Here is a 15,286-nt window from a genome sequence, read left to right as displayed (position 1 = left end):
GATTCTATCAATTCTGCTGATGACGTCCGTTGTTCTTGCCCCCGGGAGACATGTCACTAGTCGGTCCTCCCTTCCTCCGGCAATGTGACTGTCCACTTCTCGCAGGATTGAGTCTCCTACTACAACAGCAGATTTCCCCTTCCTCAGATGTCTCTCTGGTCTCAGGTCCGGGTCCTCCGGGCTCTGCTGGATCTCCGCTGGTCCTTCCGCCAGGTCCTGTTGGGTACCATCATCTGCATTTTCAGTTGAAGAGGTTGAATTTACCACAGACACCACCTTCTGTCTAGAACTAGGCAGTTCTGATAGATAGCAGTGTGCATTTTAGCATTCGCTCTTACAATGGTACTCAAAGCTCAGGTGGTCTCATTAGTTATCAGTTCGAATATAGCTTGTAGACAAATAATGCAGTTCAGCATATAGATTGGGGTCCGATAGCCCCAGGTGCCATCTTCGGTCCATGTGGCAGGTCCATAAGCAGCAATGATCCATTTTGCAGGACAGTCATCACCCCATTCACCTATTTTAAGGGAATTGGTGGAAGTAGACCGCTTTTGGCGACCTCTGGTGTTGAATACAGGGGCTCCCCATGTGTTCACCATCGGCTAGTGGTAACAGGAAGAAGCTGGGACGGATCATACAAAGCACACATGTACCAATCTAGTTAGCAGGCAACCAAGAGTAGGCAAACAGATCACAGAGCCAGTATCAACTATCAGGAGCTGACCATCATTCATAGGAAGTTCCATTAAGCAGTGTCTGAAGGGCGCTGAAGACAGTGGGAAGCAACAATGGAGGTTTACAAGGCCCATCGTGAAGGTCGTGGACCTGACGTAAAAGTGAGGGTCTGTGAAGTCAGGTTTAACATGTCCAGCTTGCCTCCCATAGCCACTGTTCTCCCATATCAGTCCCTCCTCATACAAAACAATTGCTAACATTAAGAGTCTGACCTATAGTTTCAGCAAACTGTATAAACAGATTTCTAATGATTACAGGATATTAGTATCTACTTTCATAATTTCATAAAACTGGGGAAACACCACAGAGTGATGGACAGAAGCACATGAGTGGGATACAATTCGGACATATACAACAGTACCTGGGTCTCACCTTTTACCATCAATATACAATGCCATGCAGTCTCTGGCCTTCTGGACTTGGACATTGGCATTCCAGTTATATGGGTCAGTGGTAGTGAAAACCATGGGATTACAGTAGCCTGTAGTACACAAGGGGCTGGAGCTAGTAAGGGAGGCAGACGGGGTGTTAGGGGGATATTTGTGTGGGTTATTGTAGGTGGCCCACAAGACACTTTCTCATAAAGGACAGGCTCCACCATTAGTGAAGGTTTCCTCATAGGGGCAGTTCTTAAAGGCATCAGGTTATACAGACATATATACTTAGCACATTTGGTATAATAACACAGTTAATCTAGGGAGCCACACAAAACTGTATTAGGGGTAGTACCATGACCTTGAGAAACATCAAATAACACACATGTATCACAATACAAAGACACCGGGCGAGTGGGGTCTACAATAAGAGTCTAGTTGATAAGTGGACCCTCAACATTATCAATGCAGATTTCCGCCCACTTTTAAACTTCATCACCAGTAGGTTGGAAATACCCTCAAATGTTTGACACTTTCTGTACTTAACTCCTTCTTGCAAACAAACATCAGGCAAAAGTTGTACTTGTTAAGTACAATAGGAAAGAAATACAGAAGAAAGAAGCATAAGTAAGGGCAACACAAATATCATATATATATATATACTAACATAGGAAGCTCATTTTTCTTTCAGGCACAACTTAGAAAACTTCAAACAGTTATACTCAAGACACTTGCTAAAGGCAATGGTGAACCACAGGCAGTCAATTAAACTCAAACACTTATAAAGAATTATATTCAGAACTTTTGAGGTCTTAGAAAGCTTCAGCTGAAGATCCGTTTTGTAGTGGAACCAAGTTTCATGTCTGGACACCTTGACAACTGTAAGAGAAGAAATTAGGACAGTAAAAGGACCTATCCACCTAGGTTTCAGGGGGTCTGACTTCCAAGTTTTAGCCATACTGTATTTCCAGGGACATACCCATGGACTTGTGTAGCTATCGATAGTGGGGCCCTTTCCAGGACCCATTTGTGGAGCTCTTGATGGGCCTTAGCTAAAGATTGGACCTGACTCTGGAGGATATCTGATCCCAGAGTAGCAAAGGAACCAGGATCTGGATTCACAATGGGTGGAACAGAAGGCAGCAGGACAGGCCAGGACAGATTAGTTTCTTCAATTCATTTCATGAGAAGGGTCTTAAGAGTTCTGTTCATTCTTTCGACCTGACCAGAGCTCTCAGGATGGTAAGCAGCATATAATTTCTATTCAATTTGGAGGGCCTGAGCAATTTGTTGGACGACATCGGCAATGAAAGCAGGGCCATTGTCACTGCCTATAGAAACAGGGAGACCAAAGCACGGAATTATTCAGGAGGTGTTTGGTTACTTCCCTGGCGCGTTCAGTGCAAGTAAGGAAGGCTTTGACCCATCTAGTCAGGGTGTCTGTGAAGACTAGGAAGTTACTGAGGGAACGGGAAATGGGCATGTGGGTAAAATCTACAGACAGAACCTGCATCGGATATGTTCCAATAGGTTGGTATCCAAGAGGTGGCAGTCATCTGATTGGGAATTTTATTCTAGAACCGACAACACACTGTGGGACCATATTCCGGACTAGCTGATCAAGGTGATTGATAAAGAAATGTCTCTTGAGAGTGAATTTTATAGCGGGTTCTCCAGAGTGTGCCAAATCATGGCATCTTGTGACAATCGTGAGGGCCAGGTGTTGAGGAATGAATATGAGGGTACCCACTGTGCTCGTGTTTGAAGTATCAGTGTGTGGGTCCAGACTGGCACTTGAATTGGCGCATTTTGTATCCACCCCCCTTTCAGGACAGACTGGCCCAAAATAATGCATGCCCAAGTCTGTTCCTGAGAAGTGTACTGGGGTGTAAGGGTGTCCAGAAAAGGAATGATTGTATACAGAGGAGCCGAAAGAGGGGGCAGAGACTGGCAGCTCGGGCTGTGCGGTCGGCAAGGGCATTGCCATGAGAGACAAGGTCCGTCACGTGTCTGTGCATAACAGAAACACGTGAGGGTAGTTGTACGGCCTCAAGAGGGTCAAGAATGAGGGGAGCATGATGGATCAGGCGGCCGGAGGCTGTAATGAAACCTCGATATTTCCAGATGGTCCTATGGGAATGCAAGGTAAAGAAAGCATATTTGGAGTCAGTGTAGATGTTGCAAGACTAAAGAAGCAGAATATCGCAGGGCAGAAGTGAGGGCATACAGCTCAGCTTCTTGGGCGGAAGTGCCAGAGGGCAGGGGCCTGAGTCAGAAGTTTTTGGAGGCAGCGAAAAGACCGCTCTTGAAGTTGGGTCCAGACAAAAGGGGCTGAGTCAGCGCCTTTGGTGGAATCATACAGAGGACGAGCAATAGGAGAGAAATCAGGGATCCAGATGGGACAGTATCCTGCAATACTGAGAAAGGTGCTCAGAGCCTTGCAGTTATCAGGGACAGGGAGACTACAGACAGCCTGGACCTGGGTGTGGGAAGGGACCTGGTACCCTGGGAAATATGAAAGCCAAGGTAGGTGACACAAGGAAGGCATACTTAAATTCAATGTAAATATGGCCACAGGAAAATTTAAAAGGCAGACCCACTATCTGAAAGACTCAGATAAATAATAATAATAACAGTTTATATACCGCAATACCGTGAAGTGCTATGCGGTTTACAAAAGATTAGAGAAGGTACAAAATAATTGAACTTAAGATGTCTACTAACACATAAGAATTGTTCTCAATCCCTAGTCTATATCAGGTTCCTACCCCAAAGAGCTGACTTGTAAAAATTAAGTAAAATGCAGTTCTGGATCCACCCACTAAGCAGGGTAGTCTGACACAAGCGCTCTCTAAAGCAGCAGTTCCTTCACTATCAGCTGACTGGCAAAAATATTTACTTCCATACAAAAGCATTCCTAAAAATTACATTCTTATTCCTAAAAGTTACATTTTTATACTAAGCTTACATGATTTATAAAAAGAAATACAAAACAAAGATTGGAATATTCAGTAAAACTTTGGATTGCAAATAACTTGGTTTGCAAGTGTTCTATAAGACAAGCAATGATTAAATTTTATATACCAGCAATGTCTTGCAATACACATACATACAGTATAGAAGCATCACATTTTCACAACTGAGCCAATGGTTCCTCTCTATATGACGCTGCAGAAATGCAGTGACTGTTCCAAACGAGCAAGGGCTTGCAATACAAGTATGTATATTTTTGTACACGAGTGCCCTGGACTACAAGCATGCTTCTGGAACAAATTATGATCCCAAACCAAGGTTTTACTGTACTCACAAGTTTAAACATTGTTCATTTTTATTTTTTTTTTTACAATCAACATGGGTCTCAGTAGAGACTTACTCCCCCTTCCTACAGAATTTCACAAAGGAGAGAGAGTTGCATAAAGATCAAAGAGATCAAATTATAGATGTAGTCCTTTTCAGAATTTTTAAATTAGACAAATAACTTCTAAATTTGGACAAAGAACTTCTTTTTAGCATGGAATATAATTTCCAGAAATCATATTTTTCGTTTATATTTATTTCTGAATATATATAAACATTTTATAACATAGCCAAAAACTTCAAATGCAAAACCACTTATCTGTTTCAGGAGAAACCGCATTTGAAGTGCTAAACACTTCATGGCCCTTATCAGCACAAAAGGAAAAGTACTCTCCTCTCATGCTGTGAACAACTGACAGTTTAAACTTCACTGATACATTTGGACAGACAGAACTCATAAAAAACCCGGGATACTGCAGGACTTGGGAATCAGATGAAGGGAAGAATTTGGCAAGGTCTGAAGCAAGGGCGGTGCTGAATAGAGTGGGGCTAATTTTAAAGCCCTGGGATAGACGGGTCCAGGTTACTTAGGAGCTTTGTCCAGTGGAAGGGTTTTCCCATTGGAATGCAAAAATTGGCTGACTGGAAGAGGAACCGATAGCAAACGAATGCATAAAAACCTGACGAGTTATGTCCTTTTCCAGGGAGCCAGAGGGGGCCAGCCCACACCAAATATCGGCCATTCTAACTGGCACAGACAAATAAGGGTTGATTTGTTAAGTGTAATCAGAGATAAATCCCTTTTTAAAATTAGCTAACATATCAAGGGATCCCCCACAGGTAGACAGACATCCCCCCATTGTGCAATGGAGGACAAAAACACTTCCCTGAATTCCTGGCCCTGCCTGTCTCCGGACTAGGGAACATAAGAACATAAGAAATGCCATCTCCGGATCAGACCTTCGGTCCATCAAGTCCGGCGATCCGCACACGCGGAGGCCCTGCCAGGTGTACACCTGTCGTAATTTATAGTCCATATCCTTATATGCCTTTCTTAAGGAGATATGCATCTAGTTTGCTCTTGAAGCCTAGGACGGTCGATTCCACAATAATCTCATCTGGGAGGGCATTCCAGGTGTCAACCACTCTCTGAGTGAAGCAGAACTTCCTGACATTAGTCCTGAACCTGTCCCCCCTTAGCTTCATTACATGTCCTCTAGTCCGTGTCAAATTGGACAATGTAAATAATCTTCTCTGCTCTATTTTGTCGATTCCTTTCAGTATTTTGAAGGTCTCGATCATATCCCCACGCAGTCTCTTTTCTCAAGGGAGAACAATCCTAGTGTTATAAGTCTGTCCTCGTATTCCAGTTTCTCCATACCCTTCACCAGTTTTGTTGCTCGTCTCTGCACCCTCTCCAGCAGTTTTATATCCTTCTTTAGGTAGGGAGACCAATGTTGGACGCAGTATTCCAAGTGTGGTCTGACCATTGCCCTATAAAGCGGCATTATAACTTTCTCCGATCTACTCGAGATTCCTTTCTTTATCATGCCCAACATTCTATTTGCCTTCTTTGCCGCTGCCGCGCATTGTGCCGACGGCTTCAGGGTCCTATCTATCAGTACACCCAGGTCCTTTTCTTGTTCACTCTTCCCCAGAGTTGCACCTGACATTGTATACTCGTATTCCTTATTTTTATTGCCTAAATGCATTACCTTGCATTTCTCCACATTGAACTTCATCTGCCATTTCTCCGCCCATGTTTCTAACCGACACAAGTCGCTCTGGAGTTTCTCTCTATCCTCCTGCGATCTGATCGCCCGGCATAGTTTTGTATCGTCTGCAAACTTGATGATCTCACTGGATGTTCCTTCCTCCAGGTCATTGATATAAATATTAAAAAGGATCGGCCCAAGTACTGAGCCCTGGGGTACACCACTAGTCACTTTCTCCCAGTCGGAGAACTTCCCATTTATGCCCACTCTCTGCTTTCGGTTTTCCAGCCATTTGCCTATCCATCTTTGTATATCCCCCTCTATGCCATGGCTTTGTAGTTTCCTGAGAAGTCGCAGTACTAACAGGTCCACACTCGCTTCGTCCTCAAGGACGTCTCAGACACTCTCAAACACACAAAACAACAGATGTCAGTTCAGTTACTCAACCAGAAAATAACAGTTTCCTAGAATCCTTCCCCCACGACTTCAGCGACAGATCACGTGGCTTACTAGGCAGGAGACGAGAGACAGGATAGGGATGATCAGTTCCCACTTACCAGATGGTGGCCACTCCAGGACAGAATTAAACTGATTAAACTGATACAGATTCTTGTACTTTAAACTGAGACTAGATAAGTCAGTTGAAGCGGTCCAACGTCCTGAGGTCTGCCAACCCCCCAAAAGGAAGGCAGCCGGCTAAGCAGACACATCAGCCGTAGGACCAGAAACAAGTGACCAATCGAGTAACCAGTGGTCAAGAGACCTTCAAGTCCCTGTTCAGAAGCCAAATGAAAGGTCACTTGGACACATAAAGTCAGAGGCGTGAAGAAAGTACAAGAAATTTATTACGGTATACCGGACTCTAGTGCAGTTAATAGCCTGCCTACTAGTGTCAGAAACAGGAAATACACGGACTTTTATGCCCTTTTCGCAAACTAATATATGCAAAAACTACAATTTTCATTTGTTACTTCTATAACTTTCTACAATTATTATTGGTCCTAAGCCAGCACTTATGATAAGTTCAGGGGTACAACTTATAGTTCTATAGGAAACTAGCTCATTTCTCTGCTTATCTAAATCTTACAGGTCTAAATGCTACATGTACAGAAGGGCAGGGCACATCATGCCTCAAACTCTTATCTATTCAGCTTACAATGTGGTAAGGTAGGGACATACATTTTAGGCAGATGAAGTCAATATTTTGTAAACTTTCTTCAGCTATTTAGACCAGAACAATATTTTAACAACAGTTAACCATTTCATGACCCTACACCACAACTGTACAATGCAATCTTCTGCAGCCAGGTTCTGACCATTTGGGCTACTCTGACCCTGCATTTTAGCTCTTCTTCAAGAAACAGAGAATAATCTGTCTCTGATTTCAAAGGGGAAAAAACAGTAGGACACACAAGATGGTCTTATGGTCCCTCCCACTGTCAGCTTAAGATAGAGGTCAGTATTAGAGAGCTGCACGGGAACGGGGACGACGGGAATCCCGCGGGACCCGCGGGTTACCCCTTCGGGTCACGGGGATCCCGTGGGGACGCCCCTAGGGTCGCGGGGATCCCGTGGGGACGCCCTCTAGGGTCGCGGGGATCCCGTGGGGACGCCCTCTAGGGTCGCGGGGTTCCTGCGGGGCTGGATGTACTCAGTCGCGCAGCTCTTCTTCTCCCTACCTTCTCTGCTTGCAGCACAGAGCCGAACAGAGGTCTTTCCGACGTCAGCGCTGACGTCGAGAAGACTTCCGTTTGACTATGTGCTGCAGGCAGTGCAGGTAAGGAGGAGAGTAGCCTCACGGTTTGAGTGGCTACCAAGGGAGGGGGCGGCCGGCCAGGTCACCTTACTTTTGTGGCACTTCCCCGACCGACCGACAACAGCCCCGGTCCGACAATCCTCCCTGCCCTGTAGCTGCGAATCTAAATTATTTTCTTACAGCAGCTGTAATAAGGTAATTTAGATTCGCAGTTAAGGGCAGGGAGGTTTGTCGGACCGGGGCTGTTGTCGGTCGGTCGGGGAAGTGCCACAAAAGGGGACCTGGCCGGCTGTGCTGCACCCGGGGCGGTAGAAAAGGAGGGGGGAGAAGGACGCTGAAAGCCAATGGGGAAGACGGGAGGGGGGGAAGGACTCTGAAAGCACTTGAAGACAGAGGAGGGAGAAGGACGCTGAAAGCACATGGGGAATACAAAGGGGTGGAGAAGGATGCTGAAAGGCCATGGGAAGGGCGGGGGGAGGACTCTGAAAGCACTTGTGGAAGACAGAGGGGGGAGAAGGATGCTGAAAGCACATGGGGAAGACAAAGGGGTGGAGAAGGACGCTGAAAGGACATGGGGAAGACGGGGGTGGGGGTGGAGAAGGACGCTGAAAGGCCATGGGCAAGACAGAGAGGGAGAAGGACGCTGAAAGGCCATGGGAAGGGCGGGGGGGGAGGACTCTGAAAGCACTTGTGGAAGACAGAGGGGGGAGAAGGATGCTGAAAGCACATTGGGAAGACAAAGGGGTGGAGAAGGACACTAAAAGGACATGGGGAAGACGGGGGGGTGGAGAAGGACGCTGAAAGGCCATGGGGAAGACAGAGAGGGAGAAGGACGCTGAAAGGACATGGGGAAGCAGAGGGGGGAGAAGGACACTGAAAGCACATGTGGAAGACAGAGGGGGGAGAAGGACGCTGACAGGACATGGGGAAGATGGGGGGAGAAGGACGCTGAAAGGAAATGGGGAAGAGAGAGTAGGGAGAAGACGCTTTCAGGGAAGAAGACAGATGCCAGACTATGGGGGGAGCGGAGAGAAGAAGATGGGTGCCAGACCAATTTGGAAGGGGGGGGGAGAGGCACAGTAACAGAGCAAATGGAAGATGCAGAAGGAAGAGAGACAGTGGATGGAAGGAATTGAATGAGAACATGAGGAAAGCAGAAACCAGGCAACAAAGGTAGGAAAAGAATTATATTTCTTTTTTTTTTAATTTTGCTTCAGGATAAAGTAGTATATTAGTTGTGTTGATGAAAATTTATAAACATTAGAGGCTCTGGTAGAAACCCGTTTGCAAAGTATATATTCTTCCCAATTAATATTTTCAAATTAATAAAGTCTTTTTGCTTATTTGTAAATGGGTTTCTACCAGAGCCTTTAATTCAGTAGCATAATTAAATGAAATAACTATTTCTGAAGTTTATAGCGATGGGTGGGGACGGAAGGATTCCTCACGGGGACGGGTGGGACTTTGGCGGGGACGGGTGGGATTTCTGTCCCCGCGCAACTCTCTAGTCAGTATAGGGAGATCCAGATCACACTTGGAAGTTTCTGGAGCAAAGGAAGTGCAGAAAAATGTCTCCTTACCTAGGGAGATCAGAGTCTCATAATTCTCCTTCATCACCTCCCTGTAAAGCTCCTTCTGCCCTTCATCTAAATATTCCCACTCCTCCTGGGAGAAAGAGACAGCCACGTCCTCAAACTTCACCTGCATCTGAAACACAAACCAGGAACACCCTCAGCCCTTCAGCATCACCATCAGACATTATTGTAGACCTGGCGCAGGTAAGTTACTTAGTGTACATGTGGATGGAGCGTGGAAGTGGCGCCAAGTGACCTAGTGGAATTGATCAAATCACATGGAATGAGAGACTGGATTGTTCTTTTGGACCATGAGATGAGGAGAGGCTGAATGGAAGCCCAGGGCAGCCCCTTAAGCCTCCAAACGAAGTCATTCCAAGTCCCCTCCCCTCCCCCTGCCAGGAAAAGTGGGGGTGGGGGAGGGGGAGCTCCTACCTGAGCAGAAGCTCCTGCAGCCATTTCCCTCTTGGGGCTGGGAAGAGAGAGAAGAGCACAACATGGACGACTCCCTTTCCTTCTGGCCACAAAGACTTTTCCCGCCCTCAGGGAAAATCTAGCAATGAGCATTCTGACCAATCAGCAGCGGATGAAACTGAAACTCCTCCTCCTTTCTCCCTTAGTCTTGCTAGGGGGCGGACCCATTCTGACCAATCAGCACTAAAAGGGGCAGAGCCAGAAGCGTCTTTCAGGCTTCGTTGTGAAGCTCCGCCCTCTCCCTTGTGACGTCACCCGCCTTCCAGCTCGCATACTTGCTTTCCCTGGCAGCGCTGGCTCCTGAGCTAGGACAAAGCTCAAACTCCTCCTCCTTTTCTCCCTTAGTCTTGCTAGGGGGCGGCCCATTCTGACCAATCAGCACTAAAAGGGGCAGAGCCAGAAGCAAAGAGCGTCTCTCAGACTTCGGCGTGAAGCTCCGCCCTCTCCCTTGTGACGTCACCCGCCTTCCAGCTCGCAGACTTGCTTTCCCTGGCAGCGCTGGCTCCTTAGCTAGGACAAAGCTCAAACTCCTCCTCCTTTTCTTCCTTAGTCTTGCTAGGGGGCGGACCCATTCTGACCAATCAGCATTAAAAGGGGCAGAGCCAAAAACAAAGAGCATCTCTCAGCCCTCGTTGTGAAGCTCCGCCCTCTCCCTTGTGACGTCACCAGCTCCTCCCCCCAGTTCCTTTCTAACCCTGAGGGGGGGAAATTTCCCCCAGCAAGCACTGCGGCAGCTCCCAACTTGGGCTCCTGGGGCTGAGCAAAGCCTAATCCTGCTCTGGGCCAGTGAAGTGTCTCTCCCTCTCCTCTGGCTCAGGGAACCCCCTGAAAGCCCAGACCCAGCCCTTGGCCCAACCAATGAAGGGTTCAGCCAACACTCTCCCGCCTTAAAAGTCAACCTTCATGGCAAAGGAGCCATCTTTTTTTTTATGCAGAGAAACCATAACAAAATATAGCAACATGTCATGAAATAGAAACACAGCTTCCAACAAAACACAGTAGAATGCTGATAGGTAACAGAGGGTGGTGGTTAATGGAAGTTGCTCGAAGGAAGGAAAGGTGACTAGTGGAGTTCCTCAGGGTTCGGTGCTGGGGCCGATCCTGTTCAATATGATTGTGAGTGACATTGCTGAAGGGTTAGAAGGAAAAGTGTGCCTTTTTGCAGATGATACCAAGATTTGTAATAGAGTAGACACCGAAGAGGGAGTGGAAAATATGAAAAAGGATCTGCAAAAGTTAGAGGAATGGTCTAATGCCTGGCAACTAAAATTCAATGCAAAGAAATGCAGAGTAATGCATTTGGGGATTAATAATAGGAAGGAACCGTATATGCTGGGAGGAGAGAAGCTGATATGCACGGACGGGGAGGGGGACCTTGGAGTGATAGTGTCCGAAGATCTAAAGGCGAAAAAACTGTGACAAGGCAGCTGCCAGAAGGATGCTGGGCTGTATAAAAAGAGGCGTAACCAGTGGAAAGAAGAAGGTGTTGATGTCCCTGAACAGGTCATTGGTAAAGCCCCACTTGGAGTATTGTGTTCAGTTTGGAGACTGTATCTGGCGAAGGATGTAAGAAGACTTGAGGCGGTCCAGAGGAGGGTGACGAAAATGATAGGAGGCTTGCGCCAGAAAATGTATGAGGAGAGACTGGAAGCCCTGAATATGTATACCCTAGAGCAGGGGTGCCCAAACTTTTTGGGCTTGCGAGCTACTTTTAAAATGACCAAGTCAAAATGATCTACCAACAATAAAATTTTTAAAAAACACAACGCACACTGTACTCATAGAATTGTTAATTATCATTCCTATTCCGGGGTTTTTTCAAAGAGGTCAAAGCAGATGACTCTATGCACTGTCACCTCAGTAACAACCATACAAAAATAGACAAATACCCACCCCCTCCCTTTTTACTAAACCACGATAGCAGTTTTTAGCGCAGGGAGCTGCGCTGAATGCCCAGCGCTGCTCTCGACGCGCATAAGCTCCCTGCGCTAAAAACCTCTATTGCGGTTTAGTAAAAGGGGACCATATTGTAAAATATAGACAGCAGATATAAATTCAGACACATTTTGATCACTAAATTTAAAATAAAATAAAATCATTTTTCCTACCTTGTCTGGTGATTTCATGAGTCTCTGGTTGCACTTTCTTCTTCTGACTGTGCATCCAATCTTTCTTCCCTTCTTTTAGCCTGTATGCTTCCTCTCCTCCTGACCTCATTCCCCCCCCCCAACATTTTCTTCTTCTCTCCCTGCCCTTTCTTTCTCTCTTCATGCCCCCTTTCTTTTTTTTTGTTTCTCTTCTTTCCTTCTGACTCCCTTCCTGCCCTCTTTCTCCCTCCCTGCCCTCCCCCAAGCCACTGCCACTGCCGCTGCCATCAGATAACAGGCCCCCAAAGCCGCCCGCCGCCGGCTAAGCTCTCCTTGCTTTGGGCCCACCAGCATTCCTCAACCTGACATCAATTTTGCCATCGGAGAGGAAGTTCCGCTGGCCAGAACTTCCTCTCCGACGGCAGAATTGACGTCGGGAAGAGGAAGACTGATCGGCCCAAGATCGACCTATTGGGAGAAATGCTGCTGGGTCCTGCCTTTGAGGAAACAGAAAGTAGGCAGGACCTGGCAGCAAGAAGAGCTAATCACAAGCTTCACTGACCTGTCTCCCGCTTTAGCCCGCGAATGGGGCTCTAACATGTGCGTGCCGGCTTCCCTTCTCTCCCCCCCGACATAACTTCCGGTTTCAGAGGGAAGCCGGTACAAGCACACTTTAGCCCACGGAGCATAAATTCTCCAAACCGTTTTGTTTTTTGTTTTTTTAATGTTGAGCAGCGGAGGCAGCAGCAGAATTCAGGAGCAGGCCAGTCAGGAGGGGAAAAAAGAGAAGGGAAGAAGGGAACCCGCTCTGCGATCGACTGGGGTCGCCTGAGCGAGCGAGCTGTCGATCGCGATCAACGTGTTGGGCACCCCTGTCCTAGAGGAAAGGAGGGACAGGGGAGATATGATTCAGACATTCAAATACTTGAAGGGTATTAACGTAGAACAAAATCTTTTCCAGAGAAAGGAAAATGGTAAAACCAGAGGACATAATTTGAGTTGAGGGGTGGTAGATTCAAAGGCAATGTTAGGAAATTCTACTTTACAGAGAGGGTGGTGGATGCCTGGAATGCGCTCCCGAGAGAGATGGTGGAGAGGAAAACTGTGACTGAGTTCAAAGAAGCGTAAGATGAACACAGAAGATCTAGAATCAGAAAATAATATTAAAAATTACATAGTAACATAGTAGATGACAGACTTGCACGGTCTGTATCTGTATATGGCCGTTTGGTAGAGGATGGGCTGGGGAGGGCTTCAATGACTGGGAGGGTGTAGATGGGCTGGAGTAGGTTTTAACGGAGATTTCTGCAGTTGGAACCCAAGCACAGTACCGGGTAGAGCTTTGGATTCTGGCCCAGAAATAGCTAAGAAAAAAAAATTAAAAAATTTAAATTGAATCAGGTTGAGCAGACTGGATGGACCATTCGGATCTTTATCTGCCGTCATCTACTATGTTCTCCAATGGGAAAGAAGCATTTCTTAAACATGCAGTTGCTAACAAAAATAACAACCTATGTATTGTTTATTCAAAGCTTCTATACTGCTACTAGTGACTGGGGAGTCAATTCAGAGCGGTTTACACGCGCTTCTGTAATGAAACATAGAAACATAGAAATAGACGGCAGATAAGGGCCCACGGCCCATCTAGTCTGCCCACCTTAATGTCCCTCCCCTACCTTTGCCCTGTGAAGAGATCCCATGTGCCGATCCCATTTGGCCTTAAAATCAGGCACGCTGCTGGCTTCAATCACCTGTAGTGGAAGACTATTCCAGCGATCAACCACTCTTTCAGTGAAAAAGAATTTCCTGGTGTCACCTCGTAGTTTCCCGCCCCTGATTTTCAACGGATGCCCTCTTGTTGTCATGTTACCCTTGAAAAAGAAGATATCTTCCTCCGCCTCGATGCGGCCCGTAAGATACTTGAACGTCTCGATCATGTCCCCCCTCTCTCTGCGCTCCTCGAGCGAGTATAGCTGTAATTTGTCAAGCCGTTTTTCGTATGGTAGATCCTTGAGTCCCGAGACCATCCGGGTGGCCATTCTTTGCACCGACTCCAGTCTCAGCACATCCTTGCGATAATGCGGCCTCCAGAATTGCACACAGTATTCCAGGTGGGGCCTCACCATGGATCTATACAATGGCATAATGACTTCCGCCTTACGACTGATGAAACCCCTTCGTATGCAGCCCATGATTTGTCTTGCCTTGGACGAAGCCTGCTCCACTTGATTGGCAGACTTCATGTCCTCACTGACGATTACCCCCAAGTCTCGTTCTGCTACCGTTTTTGCTAGGATCTCGCCATTAAGGGTATAAGACTTGCATGGATTCTGTCTGCCCAGGTGCATAACTTTGCATTTTTTGGCATTGAAGTTGAGTTGCCATGTCCTAGACCATCGCTCCAGTAGGAGTAGGTCGTGCATCATGTTGTCGGGCACTGAATCTTCGTCTGTTGTGCATTTGCCCACTACATTACTCAGTTTGGCGTCATCGGCAAATAATGTTATTTTACCTCGAAGCCCTTCTGCCAAGTCTCTTATAAAGATGTTGAATAGGATTGGGCCCAAGACTGAGCCCTGTGGTACTCCACTAATCACCTCCGTCATTTCGGAGGGGGTGCCGTTCACCACCACCCTTTGGAGCCTACCTCCAAGCCAGCTCCCAACCCATTTCGTCAATGTGTTACCTAATCCTATAGAACTCATCTTGCTCAGTAACCTGCGGTGTGGTACGCTATCGAATGCTTTGCTAAAGTCCAGGTACACGATGTCCAGGGACTCCCCTATATCCAGCTTCCCCGTTACCCAGTCAAAGAAGCTGATCAGGTTGGATTGGCAGGATCTCCCCTTAGTAAATCCATGTTGTCGGGGATCCCGTAGATTCTCCTCATCCAGGATCTTATCTAATTGGTGTTTGATTAGAGTTTCCATTAGTTTGCTCACTATCGATGTTAGACTCACTGGTCTGTAGTTTGCTGTCTCCATCTTTGAGCCTTTCTTGTGGAGTGGAATGACGTTAGCCGTCCTCCAGTCCAACGGGACGCTGCCTGTACTAAGGGAGAGGTTGAAGAGCGCGGACAGTGGCTCCGCCAAGACATCACTCAGCTCCCTAAGCACCCTGGGGTGCAGGTTGTCCGGCCCCATTGCTTTGTTAACCTTGAGCTTTGACAGCTCACCGTAGACACTGCTGGGCGTAAACTCAAAGTTACTAAACGGGTCAACTGAGCCAACCCTTGTCTGTAGCTGAGGGCCGAGCCCTGGCGCTTCTCGGGTGA

The 15,286-nt window shown here is 46.9% G+C and overlaps 1 protein-coding gene across 2 annotated transcripts in view; it reads right to left on the bottom strand.

The window, feature by feature from the left end:
- LOC117355252 (oocyte zinc finger protein XlCOF6-like) overlaps nucleotides 1–9,928 on the bottom strand; it is a 34,135-nt gene extending 24,207 nt beyond the window's left edge. Inside the window, exons 1-2 of one of the 2 annotated variants that reach the window (XM_033933548.1) lie at nucleotides 9,887–9,928; nucleotides 9,458–9,584 (exon numbers count right to left, since the gene is read on the bottom strand). The gene's annotated coding sequence lies outside the window, so the exon portion shown is untranslated. The remainder of the gene's footprint in view (nucleotides 1–9,457; nucleotides 9,585–9,886) is intronic. The other variant, XM_033933546.1, reaches the window with a different exon arrangement.
- Between the last annotated feature and the right edge of the window lie 5,358 nt (nucleotides 9,929–15,286).

Source organism: Geotrypetes seraphini, chromosome 2 (assembly GCF_902459505.1).
Source record: "Geotrypetes seraphini chromosome 2, aGeoSer1.1, whole genome shotgun sequence".
Taxonomy (NCBI): domain Eukaryota; kingdom Metazoa; phylum Chordata; class Amphibia; order Gymnophiona; family Dermophiidae; genus Geotrypetes; species Geotrypetes seraphini.
The sequence above is the reverse complement of the archived record's forward strand: the minus strand, read 5'-3'. Positions and strand labels throughout refer to the sequence as shown.